Here is a 19,574-nt window from a genome sequence, read left to right on the forward strand (position 1 = left end):
AAAAATTAAAATTCAGTTGTCCATCTTCATAACTATAAACCTTCCCCTAAACCAGTGAGTCTCAAGCTTCAGTTCGCATCAGGATAGCCGAAGGGTGCCAGAACCTGCCCCGTATAGGTGTGTCGTGAGTCCAGAGTCGGCATTTGAACAAGTACTCCCATGTCGTTGTTATTGTGGAGCTGTCTGAACCTCAAACTTCACGATTATTCTGAATAGGAAAGATAAGAAAAAAATAATCTTGAAAAATCAGCTTTTTAAAAATTGAGATATACTTGACACATATGCACGCGTGCTAAGTTGCCTCAGTCATGTCCGACTCCTTGTGGCCCTGTGGACTGTAGTCCGCCAGGATCCTCTGTCCATGGGATTCTCCTGGTAAGAACACTGGAGTGGGTTGCCATGCCCTCCTCCTGACCTGGGGATTGAGCCCACATCTTTTCTGTCTTCTGCATTGGCAGGAGGTTCTTTACTGCTAGAGCCACTTGGGAAGCCCTAATTGACATATAACCTCATATTAGTTTCAGGTATACAACACAATGATTCCATAGTTTTATATAAATATATATCATGAAATCACCACCTGTCCGATTAACATTCATTATCATCCATGGTTATGAAATGTTTTCCTGTGCTGAGAACGTTTAAGATCTACTCTCTCAGCAGCTTTCAAATACATGCTACAGTTTCATTAACTAGAGTTACCATGCTGTGCATTACCTCCAATGACTTATTTATTTTACGACTGGAAGCTTGCATCTTTTAACCCCCTTCATCCATTTTGCTCACTCCCCACGTCCACCTCTGGCAACCATCAATCTATTCTCTGTACATGTGCAGCTTTTAAAGAGTTTTGATCATTAAGTTTTGCAGCTGAGTTTTCGTATGAATTGCTTAAGTCTTGCCATTTTGCTCTTGTCCATGTACACAAGCTAAAGGGTTGGCCTGTAGCAGAAAGAGGTTTTTTGTTGCTTTCCCGTTTCCTTAGTTATTCAAGTCAGTCTGGTTAAACAACAAACGAATGTGTTGCTCTGACCTCTCTGGACTTGTTTCGTATCTAGGTTATAGGGCAGAAGCACAGTCCCTGTCACAAACAATAGCTGTCATTTTTTGGTGTTCTCCTACATCCCAACTGCAGGCCTCAAACTCCAAACCCAGAACTAGGTCATCATCCACAACCCAGCACCATTTTCCATCCATTGGCTTCTCTGTGTAAGAACCTGAAAAACACAGTCTCCACAAATTCAGAGAAAATTTTTATGCTTGGGCAGCAAATAAATTCAAGGAGAAAAAATGAGTAAGTCATTAGTCTGGATCGAGAGCCCATCTTTCACAGTTAATTCATTTGTTAGACACTTTATGATAATGCATTCCCTGGAGGCTACCAGATACACTTCCAATACCTGGGCCAGGTCAGTGACCTCCGGGGTGGTCTGGAGCTTTACGGAAAAGCAGGAACCAAGCAGAAGCTTTTAGTCTGAGAAGAAACAGAGATGAATTTAGGAAGAGATTAATCATATTTTTCTTCTTCGGTGTCTCAGTCAAAAAGATGCTTTAAAACCTGAAAAGGGGCAGAGCGCACGTGGGAGAATGTGGGGAGATGACCTCATCCAGGATCTCCTGGGGCACTCAGGTCCCCTCAGTCATGTTCCAAAGCGTCATGACCTCATATAGCAAACAGGCTGAAACAAAGACACAAGCCATCTCCTGTAGCCAGAGGGCTTGTTCAGAGCTGACTGAAGGAAGATTGTAAGAGCGACTCTGATGCAATCCATATATAGGTGCATTCCTACACGCTGACTCGACTACAGATGCAATTAGGTGCTTGCTGGTCAATGTCTCATCATCCGAGTGGCCTTGGTATTATTCGGGCGGTCAGCACAGCCAGGCATAGAGCTAAGCCCCATTCTCTGGATATTTACCTGTCAGAGCTGCAGCAGGAGTTACATTTTAATACCTTGCAAGCACCTTAGTCACTGGACTGCTCTCACGAGTTTTGTTCTTCTGCCCTTTGGAAAGCAAATCATCTGCTGTGAATCTGACTGTCTTAAGGGACAGGATGTAACAGAGAGACCACCTTAGGAAAGGAAAGCAAATGGTTTGACCAGCGCGGTGGGCAGAAGACTAGCCTCCTAAAGATGTTACCTTTTAGTCTCCAAAACGGGGAATAGGACTTTGTCTATGCGATTAAGTTAAAAACAAAACATGTGAGATTATCCTGCATGATTCAGGTGGGGCTAATGTAACCATGTGGGTCCTAATAAGAGGGTCAAGGTCATAGAAAAGACATGTCATGCCTGATGAGCTGTTGAAGATAAAGGACCACAAGCCAAGGAATAGAGGATGCCTCTAGAAGCTAGAAAAAGCAAGGAAACAGAGTCTTCCCAAGAGATCCAAAAGGAATGCACCCCTTCTGACACCTTGATTTTAGGGCCAGAGGACCTATTTTGAACTCTTTACCTCCTGAACTATTAGATAATAAATCGCATAGTTTTAAGGCATTATGTTTGTGGGAATTTGTTCCAGCAGCAACAGGAAATTAATGCAGCCAACGTGCCTTCAACGGAGAAACACACGGTGTGGTATGTCATTGCTCCGAAGACAGATGCTGCTTTGGTTAACGAGTCTTAGAAAGAATCACTGTTCTGCAGGTGATGTTAACTGAGGTGTGCTTGTAGAGAGAGAGAAGGCAAATGCAGCAGCAGGAAAGCAAACAGAGGAAGAGTTATTAACACGCAACAACCAAAAGACAAGAAAGAGCCAAGAAGGACAAAAAGCAGGTTAGAAAAACATTTATTAGAAGCATTATTGTTGAGGAGTTCTCAGACTGTCCCAATACGATCAGCTGAGGTATAGAGAAAATGTGGCTGCTGTTACACAACTGGTAACTGGCAACCAGAATTTGCACCAGGAAGCCTGACTTCAGAGCCCGTGCTCCCAGCCTCTCTGCTCTACAGCCTCCGGTGTGCCTGTGACATGAGCTGTAATTGGATGGTCAAGTTCTTCCAACAAGTCACATACTAAAGAACTTTGTGGGGGACCACTGATGGCATGGGGGTACTTTAGCCAAAGGTGGTGAATGTGGGCAGGAGAGACAAGAAGGGCGAGGCGAGAGCAGAAGTGGCCCCAGGGAGTGCCATCAGAGGCCACAGGCAGTCCATTGAGAGCGGTCCGATGAGTCAGATGGCAGAGCTCAAGGCGGTACAGAGAGTCTGGGGGGCAGGGGAGGTGGGGAGCCCAGAAGAGCAGGAGCACAACTGGGGGAAAGCATGCTTGAAGCCCAGGGCAGCCTCTGCCTCAAACAGGATTAAAAGGCAGCCCCCAGGACTGACCCAGGAGCCATAACTCTAGCATCTCAGAAATCCCTTAGAGGGACCCTGGGAATACAGGAAAGTCAACAGATACTCAGCATTCAACTGTGCACCAAAAGTCATGTCCGGGAATATTTATAGAAACTGTTCATAACAGCTCTACCCTGGAAACTACCCAAATGCCCATTAACATCAGGATCTATAAATAAATTAGAGCACTTTCACACAATGAAATACTACTCACCAAAGTTAAGAGAAGACTTCCAACTACACTTGAAAATATGGTTGAATCTTATAATGATCCATGAAGGAAGCAAGACATAAAAAGCACATACCTTCTGATTCCACATATGAAGTTCAAAAGCAAGCATAAACAATCAACAGTGTTCAAAGTCATGACAGCTGCTACCTGGAAGGGGTGGGTGGGTGGGGGAGTGGGGTCTGGAGGGGAACACAGGGAGCGTGGCTTCTGAAGTACAAATAACCTGTCTAAATCAGGGTAGTCATTACACGGGTGTGTTCAAGAATTCCACACTTATGTGTGTACTTTTCTGAATAATAATAATGTTAATAAAAATAGGAAAAAGGTAGAAATATAGATGGATCTCTGGGTGATGGGAAGTGCTAAAAGTTATATTTGAATCCAAACCCAGAATTAAACTGGGCTCGGCATCTGTAATTGGCTGCTGGAGAAAAATCCGATAGCTACTTGGGAAGGATCAGGACCCCACACGGTTGTCAGCTGGGCTGTATTTAATGCCACTTGGCCTGCACATGGCCACTCACTGTGTCAGGGATAAATCCTTGTTGCTCACTGTTAACAATTACTAGCCACAGTTCAACCGACTTACCTTACTTCTCACACTGATTACATATGTCTTCTGATGAATAGTTCATTCACATCAGTAGATGGGTCCAAATCATCCACGTCCTAAATATGCGTCCATGTTGATGGCAAAAGGGATGGCAGTTTCTCAGCTCTGTGAAATAAGTCAGGTTCTGTGTTAAACCATCCAGGGGCTCAGATAACTTTCTGTCATCTAGATACACACATTATCATCTAGATCCATTTCCTCTCTTTTTTGAATATTCACTAGTTCCCTGCTGATGAGCATTGAATTTTGATTTGTGCTCAAAATCACTTTGTCTCAGAAAATTTCCTTTAACAAGATGTTACCAGAGTAATCAAGTCAACAGTTTGTTTGTTTTGCTTTAAAATAATGTGGATTATAAGCACAAAATCAACAGGGCAGGATGGGTGAAGAGAATGGGGATGGTTTAGGATGTATCTAAGCTGATACTGTTACAGGCAGTTGTAAATTTTTGCAGCATTTACACATAAAAGCAGAAAGTCAAAAATATGAATTGTCTAATTTTTAAATTTTGTCAACGAGTTTTGAAAATTTCATTTGGTACAAGCCAAGCAACTGAAGCTGAAGCTCTAATCCTTTGGCCACCTGATGTGAAGAGCTGACTCATTGGAAAAGACCCTGATGCTGGGCAAGATTGAGGGCAGGAGGGGAAGGGGGTGACAGAGGATGAGATGGTTGCATGGCATCATTGTCTCAATGGACTGAATATAAGCAAACTCTGGCAGTCAGTGAAGGACTGGCCGGCATGCTGCAGTCCACGGGCTCACAAAGAGTGGGACGCATCTCAGCAACTGAACAACATTCAACAAGCAAGCTGTGTCTATGGGCTGGGATTCAGCTCGGCATGGCTAGTGCGGGCTTCCGCAGTGTGATTTTATTCACTCTGCAAAAATGCCCTACCATGGGGGCATCCTACAGACAAGGCTCACAGAGGTAAACTGTTTGGGTCAAGTTCACACAGCTATAGAAAGGCCAAGCCAGGACAACACTCAAGTCTAGTTATCCAAATTAGTCTTCCATTCCCCAAGAAAAGGCTTCCTGGTGGCTCAGACAGTAAAGAATCTGCCTGCAATGCAGGAGACACAGGTTTGATCCATGGGTCGGATCCCCTGGAGAAGGGAATGCCCACTCCAGTATTCTTGCCTGGAGAATCCCATGGACAGAGAAGCCTGGTTGGCTACAGTCCATGGGGTTGCAAACAGTTGGACAGGACTGAGCAACTAAGCAAACACACACACACACCCACAAGCTTTCCACCTGCTTATCCTGAGTGTGGTTTTCCAGAGAGAAGTCTTAAAATGACCTCAATCAGTCTTCCAAATGTATACCCATTTTACCTGAAAACCTTTCCTCTTTGACAAATGAAGAAATATTTTTAAAAAGTTATTTGGAGAACCAATAGTACAGAATTGCTAGGAAGTGCCTCTTGCTTTGTTTGTAATATCCCAAAGGGACATTAAATACACCTTGTCTTAGAAGAAAAGTAAAACCACTTGTAAACTGTATAAAATGTGATTGATGAATTACATGAGAGGAGAAAAATGGCCTGTTTATTTATTTACTTGGTTTTGGTTTTCTCTAATATAGAAGGGTGCAAGCCACATCTAGGCTTCATTTTAAATTACTTTAAAGTTTATTTTAAATTATCTTTTCAGTTTTTGTTTTCTCTAACATATAAGGGTGTAAGTCCCATCTAAGGGGTTCCAACCCTTTCAGATTGCAGGGCTGGGACCAGGCCTTGATCATCTCTAAAAATCACAAGATTCCTTTGAAAGGAGCTACTTGTTTGCTTCACACCTCGGTATGGCATCAGCTATTTTAGTTATGAATTTGCATCTGTTAGGCTCTTTGGTTAGTATATATGGGAAAGGGGATATATGCTAACATCGGCCTTCATATGCTCACTGTTCAGCAAGCTATGTGGGAATGTGCTGAATGCAAATTCATTTCAACCTGCTAAACCGCTGAAATATTGCTGCTTCCTCCTTCTGCTTTTACCGCTTAGTCTTTTCAACTTTTCATATGCATTTGCATAAAGATCTCACCACATATAGCATCTTCCTTCCCAGGACAGTGACTCAGACCTTGACACTAAACCAAGAATGTTAATTTTGTTCCCCTTATACTGTTGATCACATGAACTGGCTTAGACTTGAACACAAAAATATTCCCTATAAGTATGGCTTCACATTTTACTCTAGACACTACAATTTCATGGGCAGAGAATATCAGGTACTTAATCTTAAAAATATAACGCTAAGGCCCTAAAAGGAGCTTCTATTTGGTTAGTGATTTTCCCTGAAGGAAATCAGCCAATTTATTCACCAATTCTAAGATTATTACTACCTTGGGAGATGAAGGAGAAAAAAGAAAGAAATGTATACATTATTTACATATAGTTTAATATTTAGTAATGTATATTATTATATATAGCAATTCTTATAATTTAATGATTTATATTCCATATATTAACATATGTGTATACTGCTGCTAAGTCACTTCAGTCGTGTCCGACTCTGTGCGACCCCATAGACAGCAGCCCACCAGGCTCCCTCATCCCTGGGATTCTCCAGGCAAGAACACTGGAGTGGGCTGCCATTTCCTTCTCCAATGTATGAAAGTGAAAAGTGAAAGTGAAGTTGCTCAGTTGCGTCCGACTCTTGGCGACCCCATGGACTGCAGCCTACCAGGCTCCTCCATCCATGGGATTTTCCAGGCAAGAGTACTGGAGTGGGGTGCCATTGCCTTCTCCAACATATGTGTATATATACATATTAATGTAACATTCTATCTTGAGATGGCTTACAATCTATTAAACAGTTGAAATTAAAAAAGTATAAGACTATTTCAAATGCAAATATATCTTGCTTGTGTTTTTATTTAAGATAGCCCATGATAATATTAACACACGCTTACACAGCTTTGGACACTAAATAAATATAAAGCAGGTGGTACTTCTGATTATTGTTACATGTCTATTTCATGTAGTTTTTAACCTTGTATAGGTTAATTTAAAGAAAAAGAAAAAAAACAGTGGACTAGGGAATGTTTATACTTAAGGGCAAATTGCAAAAAAATTTATTTCGTTGATAAGAGTAGTATAGAATAACCAGAGAATCGAAGGCCATTTTAAAGAGCTTCTGTCTTTATCTTTAGCCAATACTGAATTTTGTTGTTTTTCAAATGATTGTTACACACAAAGCCAAATACTAAGCCAGGCTCCTGGGAGAATTAAAACTGTAAATGGTAGTCCCCACCCTAATGAAATCCCTCATCCAAATGGATGACATGAAAGTAAAATCTAAGTGGATGCCTGCTGGTGAGGAGAGCCAAGTGCTGGTCTTTGCAATCCAGTTTAGACCCCCTGCCGTGGTGGAGTTGCTCTCAAATCCTGTCTCAGCAGCACATGCCGTGGGGAAACAGCTGCAAACATCAATCATGAAAACATCCACACACCAACTACATGTCAGCGTCTCAAGACAAATTACATTGATGCCTCGAGGTTCTACTGTTCTTGGCTTTTGCCCCAAACGCAAAGCTCTCTTCCAATACTGTGTCCTTACTGACCCTCTCTGGGCACTTGACGATTCTAACTTTTCTGCTCACACCTCTGCTAGTGTTTCTTCCTCCTACTGATTAGAGCTGTTCTTTATATATTCCGGCCATTAACTGTCATTATTTTTGCAAACATCACCCAGTGTGTCATCTGTCAACTTTGTTTATGGTGTCCCTCATTGAAGACAAGCTTTCAGTTTTGAAAGTCAAATTCACTGATGTTTCCATTTTGGTTTGTGATAGAGGGAGAAGGGCTTATTTATAAAATTCTTTCCCACTAGAGTGTCACAAAGACCTTCCTCAAAAGAACCCTTACTATTTACTCTTTATTTTTCAAATCAAGTGGGCCTCAAACTCTTCTGTATATATTCAAAATCAGCTTGTCATTTTCTTCAAAACAGTATTGCTGGAATTTTATTGAATTTATAGACCAATCTGAGTTGTTGTTCAGTCCCTCAGTTGTGTCCAACTCTTTGTGACCCCATGGACTGCAGCATGCCAGGCTTCCTGGTCCTTCACTATCTCCTAGAGCTTGCTCAAACTCATGTCCATTGAGTCGGTGACGCCACCCAACCATTTCATCCTCTACTGTCCCCTTCTCCTCCTGCCCTCAATCTTTCCCAGTATCACCAATTTGGGTAGCACTGACATCTTTAAAGCATTAGCTCAATGCAAATATAAACAATATATAGCTCTCTGTTCATTCAGTTCCTCATCAGTATCCTACAATAGACTTTACAAATATCCTTCCTACAGTTTTTTTATTGTCTTTGTTAAGTTAGTTCCTGAATAGTGTAGCACTTTTGTTCGTTTCAGGAATATCTTATTTTTGTTTATAATTTCTTAATTACTGTGAAAAGAACACGATAAATTTATAGTTATCTCATCTTCAACCATGCTCTTTTATTAATTCTAATAATGTCTTGATTTTGTATGACTCTTTGTAGATAATTAACACATCTGCAAATAATATTTTTGTCTTTCTGTCTTCTATGCTTCTAGACAAAACCTCCAAACATGTTGAACAGTAGCAGTGATGAAAGGGTTTCTTGTCTTTTTCTGGTCTTAAAGAAAAGGCATCTAAATGTTTTCTGTTATGTTTAATGTTTGTCTACGTTTTGAATATACAGTTTTAATGATTGAAAGATCATCCCTTTTGATGATCATTTTCTGAGAGTTTCTCCTATAAAGAAGTATTGAAGTTTTTAGGCTGTTTATGCAGCAGATGAGATATCCATGTGAATTTTTTCAATACAAGCCAACTTTTCCAATCATGGTGTGGCCCAGATTTCAGAATGACTTCAGATCTCAGGAGCTGCCTGAGAATTAAGTGAGAGAGTGTTGGATCCCAAAGAACTCGGCTGTGTAGTTGGAGCCTGGTTTTTCCGGGAATAACCCCGGAAGGAACAGCTCAGATCAGCCCCTAAAGACCCAGAAACAAGGACACCTTGTGGGGTCCAGCATGCAGGGTTGCTGGCCCAGGCTGCCTGCTTCTCCCCAGGGATCTGACACAACCATAAAGCCCACCAGAACTTAGACGCCACTCCAGGAAACAGGCAAGGGGGAGGAAATCAGAACTGACTGCCTGGAAGTTTTCATCCACTGGCCAGAATGAGTTATGGCGGAAATGGTGTTCTCTGTGGAAACCTGAAGTGATGTTTCTTATACACTGAGTTTATGAAATGAACTTTCTACCCGCCATACACTTTATATCTCCCAACTGAAAAGAGTACTTGTCAAAGATGTGGTATGAGGTCCGCTGGAACATAACAACCAGGGGTCGTGACCTCTGGCAAATGATTCATCCTCTCACTGCCTCAGTCTCCCCATCTATGGTGGGGGCTTTATTGCAACTTGTTTAATAACGAAATGAAGTACTGCATGTTTCCCAGCACAGAGGGTCTAATTAGTATTCAGCGTTTATCTTTGTGTTTCCTAAGTCTAACTCCAGAGATAAAACATGGAGAAAGTGGCTACAGGGATTAAAAAAAAAACAACAAAGAGCTGGGGGAAGGTATCAGCCAGAAGAATACTAATGCTGTTACTGCTAATTATGAGGCTAGGTGTGCAGCTCCCAGACAGGGACCTCGATTGGCAAAATTTGCAATTGCGGGCTCACTCCAGTTAGTGAGGCCAGGCTTGCGGGTTAGCCGGGACTCAAAGTTCTTATCAGCCTTTTTCATCTCCGCTTGCAGCACCTTGGACATCAGCTGCGCACGATGGGGCCCAGAGGACACCCGTGATGCTTGGTCATCCGAAGGGAAGCAGAGCACCTTCCAGGTCTGCACTGTGACAACAGGGAGTTCCGTCAATGCTCTACAGTGAACTAGCCCACATGGAAGCCAGAGCTGGTTTTCTGTCCTCACTGTCTTAGTCCTTCTGATCCTGAACAGACAAATGTATGGGTAGCCCTCCTGACTTTGTTTTCTGCTACTTGCCGCATGAGCTACCCAATTCGGCCATGTGCCTGTAATTAAACAGCACGTGGTTTCCCCCTTCCTTATGTCCACAACTTCACCCTTAGAGATATATTCTTCTAAGTCCTGTATGATCTTCCAGTGTAAGGAGTTCCCCCTGGAAAGGTGGTGGAGAAACTATTTTCTCTTCCCTGCCTCAAGTTTCAGGCGGATTTGTGAGCGACAGCCTGGAGGATTGTTTCGGAATTCCTCAGCACTGGGACTTTGGGCCGTATCTGAGGGCTTTGCCTTTCTCGTTGATAAAGAGAAGGGTGAAGTTGAGTCATCTGTGGTTATATGGAACATATATCGTACATTTTCTAAAACAGACTCCATGTCAAAGATCTCGTCCCTTTGTTCTCATCAGCAGATTCATTCCTTTTAGACCCACAGTTCAAAAAAGCATCTCAGTTTACTTTCAAGATTGTAGCTGATCGAAGTTTCTATGATTCTGTTAGAGAACAAAATATAAACACCTTGGGAGAAGGAAATAGAGCGAGCAAGTGAGGAGGCTGGAAGGCGCCACGTTTCAGCAGGGAAGAAGTGGGCTCGGGTAATGCCGAAGAATGTTCCAACTACTGCACAACTGCACTCCTCTCACACACTAGCAAAGCAACTCTCCAAGCCAGGCTTCAACAGCACATGAACCGTGAACTTCCAGATGTTCAAGGAGAACATGAAGACCAAGGATGAGAGAACATGGTGTGCACCTCGGTTAAACCAACGTTGGGAGCCGTGTCCCTTCCCCAGGCCCGAGTCACCAGACTTCATTCTAACAGTTCTCCCCTTTCTCATCAGATGTTCCCCTTCTCCGGGATCATTCTCATTGACATAAGAATCTGTTGTCCTTTCTTTCGTGTTAAAAATAACTTCTCCTGTTCTGCTTTTTTAGAGCAAGAGGGATTGCACCCAAACAAAGCTCCCCTTCGCGTTGTCAGGAATCAGCAGCTGGAGAGTTTTAGCAGGCATCGCTGTCCTAGGCTCAGGCTGCCTGATGCGTCCAAGAGCTGTTTATCCTCACTAGCAAGGCTGTGCTCACTCCTGCCCCGAAGAAGGGAAAGTAAGAAGGGAGCACGTCCTTCCCTTAGAGTTCATCTAGCTGCTTCCGGCTCCAAGCACATTCCTTCAAGACAGCAGTGAACTGCGTGCCTGATGGCCATCTGCCACTGATGCCACCAGAACTCTGTGAACACCCCCTTGGCCTTTCTTTTTCCTGTTATCTCACATCCTCCTGACTCTTTTCTCAAGGCTGTAGCTGACCACTTTCCATCGCCTCCAGTGATACTCCCTGACTGAAGCCATGATCTTCTCTGGATTAACAATATCCACTGTATTAGTTATCTCTTGTTACCTGTCAGTAATCTATGGCTGTATATCACACGTCCCCCAAACTTCCTGGCCTGAAACAGCAACATCCATGTTCTCAAAACTCGTGGGGATCAGGAGTGCTCATGTGGCTTAGCAGGCTCCTCTGGTTCAGAACCTGCCGTGGTCTCTAGGCATCTGCTGGGCTGCCCAGTCGGCTCCAGCCACACTGGCCTCCTCTCTGTTCTTCAAACATGCGGGTCAGGCCGCTGCCCAGGGCCTCTGAACTGGCTCTTCCCTCGTCAGGAAAGTTCTTCCTCCAGGTTTCTGTATTGTTAAGCATCGAGCTTCCCCGATGGCTCAGCTGGTAAAGAGCCTGCCTGTCAAATGCAGGAGACACAAGAGACACTAACCGCCTTTAAGGCTTTGCTCAAATATCATGTCCTTCTTGCAGTCTACTCTGGCAAAATCACCCCATCCCCAGAACCCCGATTTTCTTTGTATTCTTTTGTTTTTCAGTAACAGTTCTAATATACTAGTTAAATTACTTACTTATTCATAACATATAATGTTAAACCCGTAAGGGCCAAAAGTCTTTTTCTGTGGTTTATGGTTGAATCCCAAGTGCCTGGAAAAGAATAGGTGTTCAAGAAAAATTTCCTAAATGAATAAATGAAGATGGCTAAGGACCAGCCTCGGGAAACACCATATTTAAGTGACTGGTAGAGGAAAAGGACCCAGGAAGAAAATGGAGTACTGACCATCTCCTGTGCCCTATTTCATATCCTGCTGCTGCTGCTAAGTCACTTCAGTCGTGTCCGACTCTGTGTGACCCCATAGACGGCAGCCCACCAGGGGGCTGGGATTCTCTCTTTTTTTAAAGTCATAATTCTCTCAGTTTTACTAATTTAATTTTTGTCCACATCCTTCAGCAATGTGTGACCTTAGTTCCCTGACTAGGGACCAAACCTGCGCCCCCTGTGTTGGAAAGCAGAGTCTTAACCGCTGGACCACGAGGGAGGGAAGTCCCCTCCGTTCTTCCAGCTGAGCTCACACACAATCTGAAAGTATCTCATCACAGCTGTACCAAACGAGCGGGGGTTTTGCTATAAGGATTTGCTGCCATTGGCGGGAAGGGCACCTTCAGGGATTCCCTGGACTCTTCCCCCACTCACACAAAAGGGGGAGTGAAATGTTTTTAACAGCCTTGACCAGTGGGGGATGGGAACTGATGGGTGAAGCCTCCCCTCTACTGAACCTCAGAAGGAACATTCCCAAGTGCTTCTGCGTAGCTCCTTATACAGTCCCTCGCAAGATAGAATCTGGTGGCCGTAGTGGTGATATTCTCAGCCCAGGGTAACACCAGAAAATCAGCCTGTTTTCCTTCTCGACTTTACTGTTCTAACTCCCTCTGAACTCATGTTTAGGCAGAAATCACTTTCAAAAATTAATTCCTGGCTTACAAGCCTTTGTTTCATCATCTGCAGAGAAGCTATGTTGAGACATGTCAAAGGGAGACTGTTATTTAAAAAATGAGCCCATAGATAATAAAAAAAAGCATGAATGAAAATACTTTCAAATGCTATGCAGAGTCGAGCGAGATTAGGAAATCTGGAGACCACACTGAGTGCACCAGAGAGGTGGGTGGGGGAGCAGTATCGAAAAACTACAGCGAGGTCCCAACTCACATCGGTCAGAATGGCCCTCATCAAAAAGTCTACAAATAACAAATGCTGGAGAGGGTCTGGAGATAAGGCAAGCCTCCTACACTGTTGCTGGGACTATAAATTGGTGTAGCCACTATGGAGAACCATATGGAAGTTCCTTAAAAAAACTAAACATAGAGCTACAATATGACCCAGCAATCCCACTCCTGGGTGTACATCCAGAGAAAACTCTAATTCATAAAGAAACCCTAATTCAAAACCTCTAGTTTGAAAAGCACTCCAAAGGTCACAGAAGCACTGTTAACAACAGCCGAGGCCTGGAAGCAACCTGCTGCCACTGACAGATGAATGAACAGAAAGACATATGGTATAGACACAGGATGGAACCTTACTCAGCCGTAAAAGCAATGAAGCAATGCCATCTGCAACAGCAAGGGTCGACCCAGAGACGATCATACTAAGTACCTGAAGTCAGATAGAGCAAGTCAAACACTGCATGCTAAGACTTACATGTGGAATCTGAAATACGACTCCGATGAACTTGTTTATGAAACAGAAACTTCACAGGCATAGAGAGCAAACTTCTGGTTACCAAAGGGGAAAAGGTGTGAGGAGGGATAACTCAGGAGTTTGGGATTAGCAGATATACACTACTGTATATAAAACAGATAAACAACAAGGTCCTACTGTATAACAGAGGGAACTAGATTCAGCATCCTGTAATGAAAAGAATATGAAAAAGAATATGTTTATAAATATATATGCCTAACTGAATCCCTTTGCTATACACTTGAAACAAACACAACATTGTAAATCAACTGTGCTTCATTCTTTGAAAAAAATAAAGCAGACTCTGCAGTAGACGAAGGGAAGAAAATGGAGATGACTCTATTTTGAAGGAAATGGGCTGACTGGGGTGACAGCTTGAGGCGGGGGGTGGTATGCTGGGCACAGTGGGACAAAACAGATGTTGCAAGAATAAATACATACTGATGTGAGTGTCACAAAGTGAGAGCACCGGGATGCCACAGCGGCTGAGGAAGGAACACAGGAGGGCGATTACGAGCTGAGTCTTGCAGGACAGCGTTCTAGCAGGATTGTTGAAGGGTTGCAGGCCCACAGCCTCTGAAAGGCATTGAATGCTGAACGAGAGGTGTGTGTTTGAGGAATTTCAAGTATAGCACCTGGGTTGGAGCCTACACTGTCCTGATGGTTACAGGTGGCACCAGAGCCACGACAGGGCCAGAAGGTTGTCTACAGTGGCTGAATATTGTCACTCAGTGAGCTTTCTTTCATTAGGAACACTTCAGTTACAGAAGAAAGAGTGCCGTGATCACCCTGACAAAATCGGAATTCCCTGGTGTCATGATACTTAGTCCATCATTTATTGAACCCAACTGGTTTTTTTTTTTTTTTCCTTTGGGCCAATCCTGTGGCATGTGGCATCTTAGATCCCTGACCAGGGATTAAGCCCGTACCCTGTACTGGGAGCACAGAGTCTTCACAGCAGCACCGCCAGGGAAATCCCTGATCCAACTGCTACAAGAATATTTTTTAGAGTTGTTTTTTTTTAATCAGAATCTAAACAAAAGCAACATTTTATATTTTAAGTGACTCAAGTCTTTTTCATCTAGAGAAGTAGCCCGCTTTTTTTTTTTCCCCATGACATTTACTTGTTGTGAAAATTGAATTCAAACATTTTAAAGTGTGTCTACTGAATAGCCAGGCAAGATTGATTTTATAATGTCTGCCTTCCGGAAATTACTGAGATTTTCTTTACCACCCAAACATGGTCATTTTTGGCAAATGATTAATGGGCCCTGGGAAAGGAGATCTACTTTACGTTTGGACAATCGTGTTAAGGCTTTTACAGTCCGGGCAGCTCAGTGGCTGCAGGCTATGCTCACGAAAGGTGAAGACCAGGATCAATTAAAAAAAAAAAACCTGTCCTGGATCAGCCCATCTGTTTGCTAAACAAGCATCCCTTTGTTGGTCAAGAACATGAAGCTAGTTATCCCCAAGCTCTCCACACCCCAGGTTCCAGGCAGTCAACCAAAATTCTGTAGAACATATTCAAGATGACTCCATTCACAGAGGGAGACTGGGAGGAAAGGCTGGAAAATAACAAAAAGGAGTTCCTGACACATGTTTTGCCACAGATACTTAGGAGGGAGACTTCTGTATAAATAATGAGGGGCATGGCCCCTTAGCCCTCAAGGAGGTCTCATGGTGACTGGCAGACAATTTACACCTCCTCTGCCAGAGCCTGACTGTGACTCTCAGGCAATGAAGGGCAGACGTGTCAGGACCTGAGCTGCTAAGCCCACAGCTTTATGCTCTAGTGCCTCCATCCATAACCGTTGTGCCCAAGCACCTTCAACCACAACAGTTATGTGTGTTATGCACCGAGCCCGTATCTCCAAACCAACCGAGAGAGTGAACAAGTCCACCACAGTAATGCAAAGGCAAGAAGGGAATTTTTATTTCTAGCACGCTAGGGCTCAAGCCTCATCCGACGCAGCGGAATCAGACGAGAGCCCCGAACAAAGCAGTATGGCGGTTTATATACAGTCAGCTCTTTGTCTCAGTTACAGGGTACTTGGCGATACCTGATTGGACAGGCAGAATGAGCTCATGCAACGCCTTCCTTATGCAATTGCATATGGAAATCTTTCCTTATTTGGTTAAGGAATGTTCTTCAAGAGAACAGGAAACATGACTCAGGTCCCCGGCGCTGCTATGCACCTCATTGAGCCAACCACCCTGCCTAACAACGTGCATGCATTTGCATCCACAATCCTCGTACACATGCTCCTCTAAGCACGATCCTTGGGCACAAGCTCCTCCCCTCTCACCCCAGTGCGGTACCCAAAGCTAGGTCCTGTGGGGCGACTGCACACTGACCAAACCCACGCCGTGATTCCCCCAAGTCTCCCAAGTTTCCTGGGACAAACAATGCTGTGAGTCTCTTGACTACACCACATCAGCTTAAAATTGAATTCAGATATTGGTAATAGACCAGAAATTCTAACGGCTTCAGTTTGCTTCTCTGTGTAGAGTAACTCTGAATTAGTCAGGGCGTTAGGGAGTAACAGCGGCTTCAGGATACCATTGAGGAACCAGGTCCTACCTTTCTGTCATTATAAACCCAGGTTTTTCAGCACGCAAGTACCTGCATTTCTGGACTTCCTCTTTTCCCTTCTATTCCTACTGGAAGACAGGCCAGTGATTTTTCTGAGTGCACCTCTTTAATGTGAAATTCAGCCAAGAGGACCAAGTCAGGCTACTAGTATTCTGTTTGCAACTCCTAAGACCTCAAGCTCATCGAGCGCCTTATCTTTCTTCCAAGTTAGTGGTGAGAATTAGATCAAACGTTTCACTACAGCACAAACGAGATGGCGTCTTAGTGGTTTCATAACTTTCCTTGCTGTTCTCTGGCCAGACCCAGAGCTGATGCACATATATGGTTTGTTTTTCCCTCAACACTTACTTTTAGACACATGTACTTGTTGGGATGGTCTGGCCGTGTTTCTGTAATAAATAACCTCAAAGATTCTGAGGCTTATAACCACAAATTTCATTTCTTTTTCATTCTCACCTTGCTGAGATTCAGTGACATAGTTTCTACATCTCAAGACTGAGATTAAGTGAGCACTTCTCCCAGATGTTGCTGGGTATAAGGTAGTAGAAAAAAGAGAAGGCGATGGCCCTCAAAGCTTCTGTTACAAAGTTGAACACATTATGTCTGCTCAAATTTCGCTGGCCAAATTTTTATGGCAGTGGCATAGAGCAACATAATCCTCCTGTAGAGAAGATGATGCATTACATGTTCAAGCTTGAAGTCGGGGCAGGATACGCATGCCTTTCCCATGGAGGGCAAGGCAGAAGCAGCGAGCCCCCCACAAGTACTCCCTTGGCCTGACTATTTTGGTACAAACTGGCCTCACATGCAGCTGCCAGCGTGGAACGTTCCTGTCCATGTTTAGAACAGGGCCATAATGCCAGGAAATCCAGGCCTCCTCCCACTGCCCCCCAGGCCCAGGAAGTCTTCCACCAGTGAACATTCCAGCTCCCTCATCGCTCAGCTGCCCTCTGTGGTAACCTGCTTTATAATATCCCCTTTGCTGGCTTCTGTCCTATTTCTTGCTTTTCATTCCCAAGTTTGTTTTTCCTGTGATCACTTCCCATACAAGCTACTTGCCCTTGAATCTTTGCTCTGGGGTCGCCTTCTGGGAATCCAGACTAAGGCAGAAGGCCATAAAATATTTAGAGCAATGATACAATCTGCCCGGAAGAGAAGAATGGCTTTGGGCGGTAGTTAGCCTTCAAGGCCAGAAATTCCATCTGGGGAACGGACCCACCCTTCTCCATGTGTGTGTCCTCAAATCTGCTCATCTCTCAGTCAGACCATAAACATTGTTTCCCAGAAGTGATAAGGACTCCTATACTAGATTTTTTTTTTCTTTTCCATTTTTGGATTACAGGAAGCAAGACTGGTTGTTTACTCTAAATAAATTTCACTACCTGTCACAGGGCCTCGAGGTATTTACATAGGACTCCCCTTTATAGGTATGGAGGCTCCCTGCTCACAGCACAGCTGCTGCTGCAGCAAGAGGAGAGGCTGAGAGCAGGTGTGTCCCAGTCCTCTGTGCGTCTCCTTCCCTGCTTCCCAGACCTACCCCCGCCCTCCACCCGCCAATTCGCAAAGCATTTCTCATCCACAGAAATCACCTTAGAGTGCGTCCAGCATCCAAGAAGCCTCGGGCATATACAAAGCACCCTCTCCATAGAAAGAAAGTGAAAGTGAAGTCGCTCAGTCCTGTCTGACTCTTTGCGACCCCATGGACTATAGCCCATCAGGCTCCTCTGTCCATGGGATTTTCCAGGCAGTAGTACTGGAGTACATCATGAGAAACGCTGGACTGGAAGAAGCACAAGCTGGAATCAAGATTGCCGGGAGAAATATCAATCACCTCAGATATGCAGATGACACCACCCTTATGGCAGGAAGTGAAGAGGAGCTAAAAAGCCTCTTGATGAAAGTGAAAGAGGAGAGCGAAAAGTTGGCCTAAAGCTCAACATTCAGAAAAAGAAGACCATGGCATCTGGTCCCATCACTTCATGGGAAATAGATGGAGAAACAGTGGAAACAGTGTCAGACTTTATTTTGGGGGGCTCCAAAATCACTGCAGATGGTGACTGCAGCCATGAAATTAAAAGACACTTACTCCTTGGAAGAAAAGTTATGACCAACCTAGATAGCATATTCAAAAGCAGAGACATTACTTTGCTGACTAAGGTCCGTCTAGCCAAGGCTATGGTTTTTCCAGTGGTCATGTATGGATGTGAGAGTTGGACTGTGAAGAAGGCCGAGAGCCGAAGAATTGATGCTTTTGAACTGTGGTGTTGGAGAAGACTCTTGAGAGTCCCTTGGACTGCAAGGAGATCCAACCAGTCCATTCTGAAGGAGATCAGCCCTGGGATTTCTTTGGAAGGAATGATGCTAAAGCTGAAGCTCCAGTACTTTGGCCACCTCATGAGAAGAGTTGACTCACTGGAAAAAACTCTGATGCTGGGAGGGATTGGGGGCAGGAGGAGAAGGGGATGACAAAGGATGAGATGGCTGGATGGCATCATGGACTCGATGGACGTGAGTCTGAATGAACTCCAGGAGATGGTGACGAACAGAGAGGCCTGGCGTGCTGCAATTCATGGGGTCGCAAAGAGTCAGACTTGACTGAACTGAACTGGATTGTCATCTTTTTCTCCATAGGCGTATGCTATGTGCTAAGTCACTTCAGTTGTGTCTGAGTCTCTGCAACCCCATGCCTGCAGCCCGCCAGGCAGGTAAGAATGCTGGAGTGGGTTGCTGTGCCCTCCTCCAGGGGACCTTCCCGCCTCAGGGATCGAGCCTGCTCTCTCACACCTCCTGCGTCGGCAGGTGGGTTCTCTACCACTAGTTTCACCTGGGAAGCCCGCACACAGGCATGCCTACAAACTAAAGCAGAAGTAAGGCAACTTAGTTTTCTTATTTTGAATCAAAAATTTAAAAAACAACAACAGAAAAAGACTAAAAAGATCTTTCTAAATTGGCGTGCTCTCTTTGTCTCTCTCACACACAGAGTCCGTTTGATACTCATCTTTCTCCTCATTCTACCACTGGAAATACTCTGACACTAGGAAGTGTAAGAGCCCACAATTCAGCAGCAGGTGTTGTACAGGACAGTGCAAACTAGAACTACGTTCGTCCGCAGGAACAAAGTGTTTTCGTCCCTTTAGGAAGAAAGTAAATATAAAGACATTTTAAAAGGAAAACCAAAACAGGAGTAGAAAAATCCGTATTCAAGCTAGTGCAGGTCTCCCCTAGTGGCTCAGTGGTAAATAATCCACCTGCTACTGCAGAAGACACAG

Source organism: Ovis canadensis, chromosome 19, assembly GCF_042477335.2.
Source record: "Ovis canadensis isolate MfBH-ARS-UI-01 breed Bighorn chromosome 19, ARS-UI_OviCan_v2, whole genome shotgun sequence".
NCBI lineage: Eukaryota > Metazoa > Chordata > Mammalia > Artiodactyla > Bovidae > Ovis > Ovis canadensis.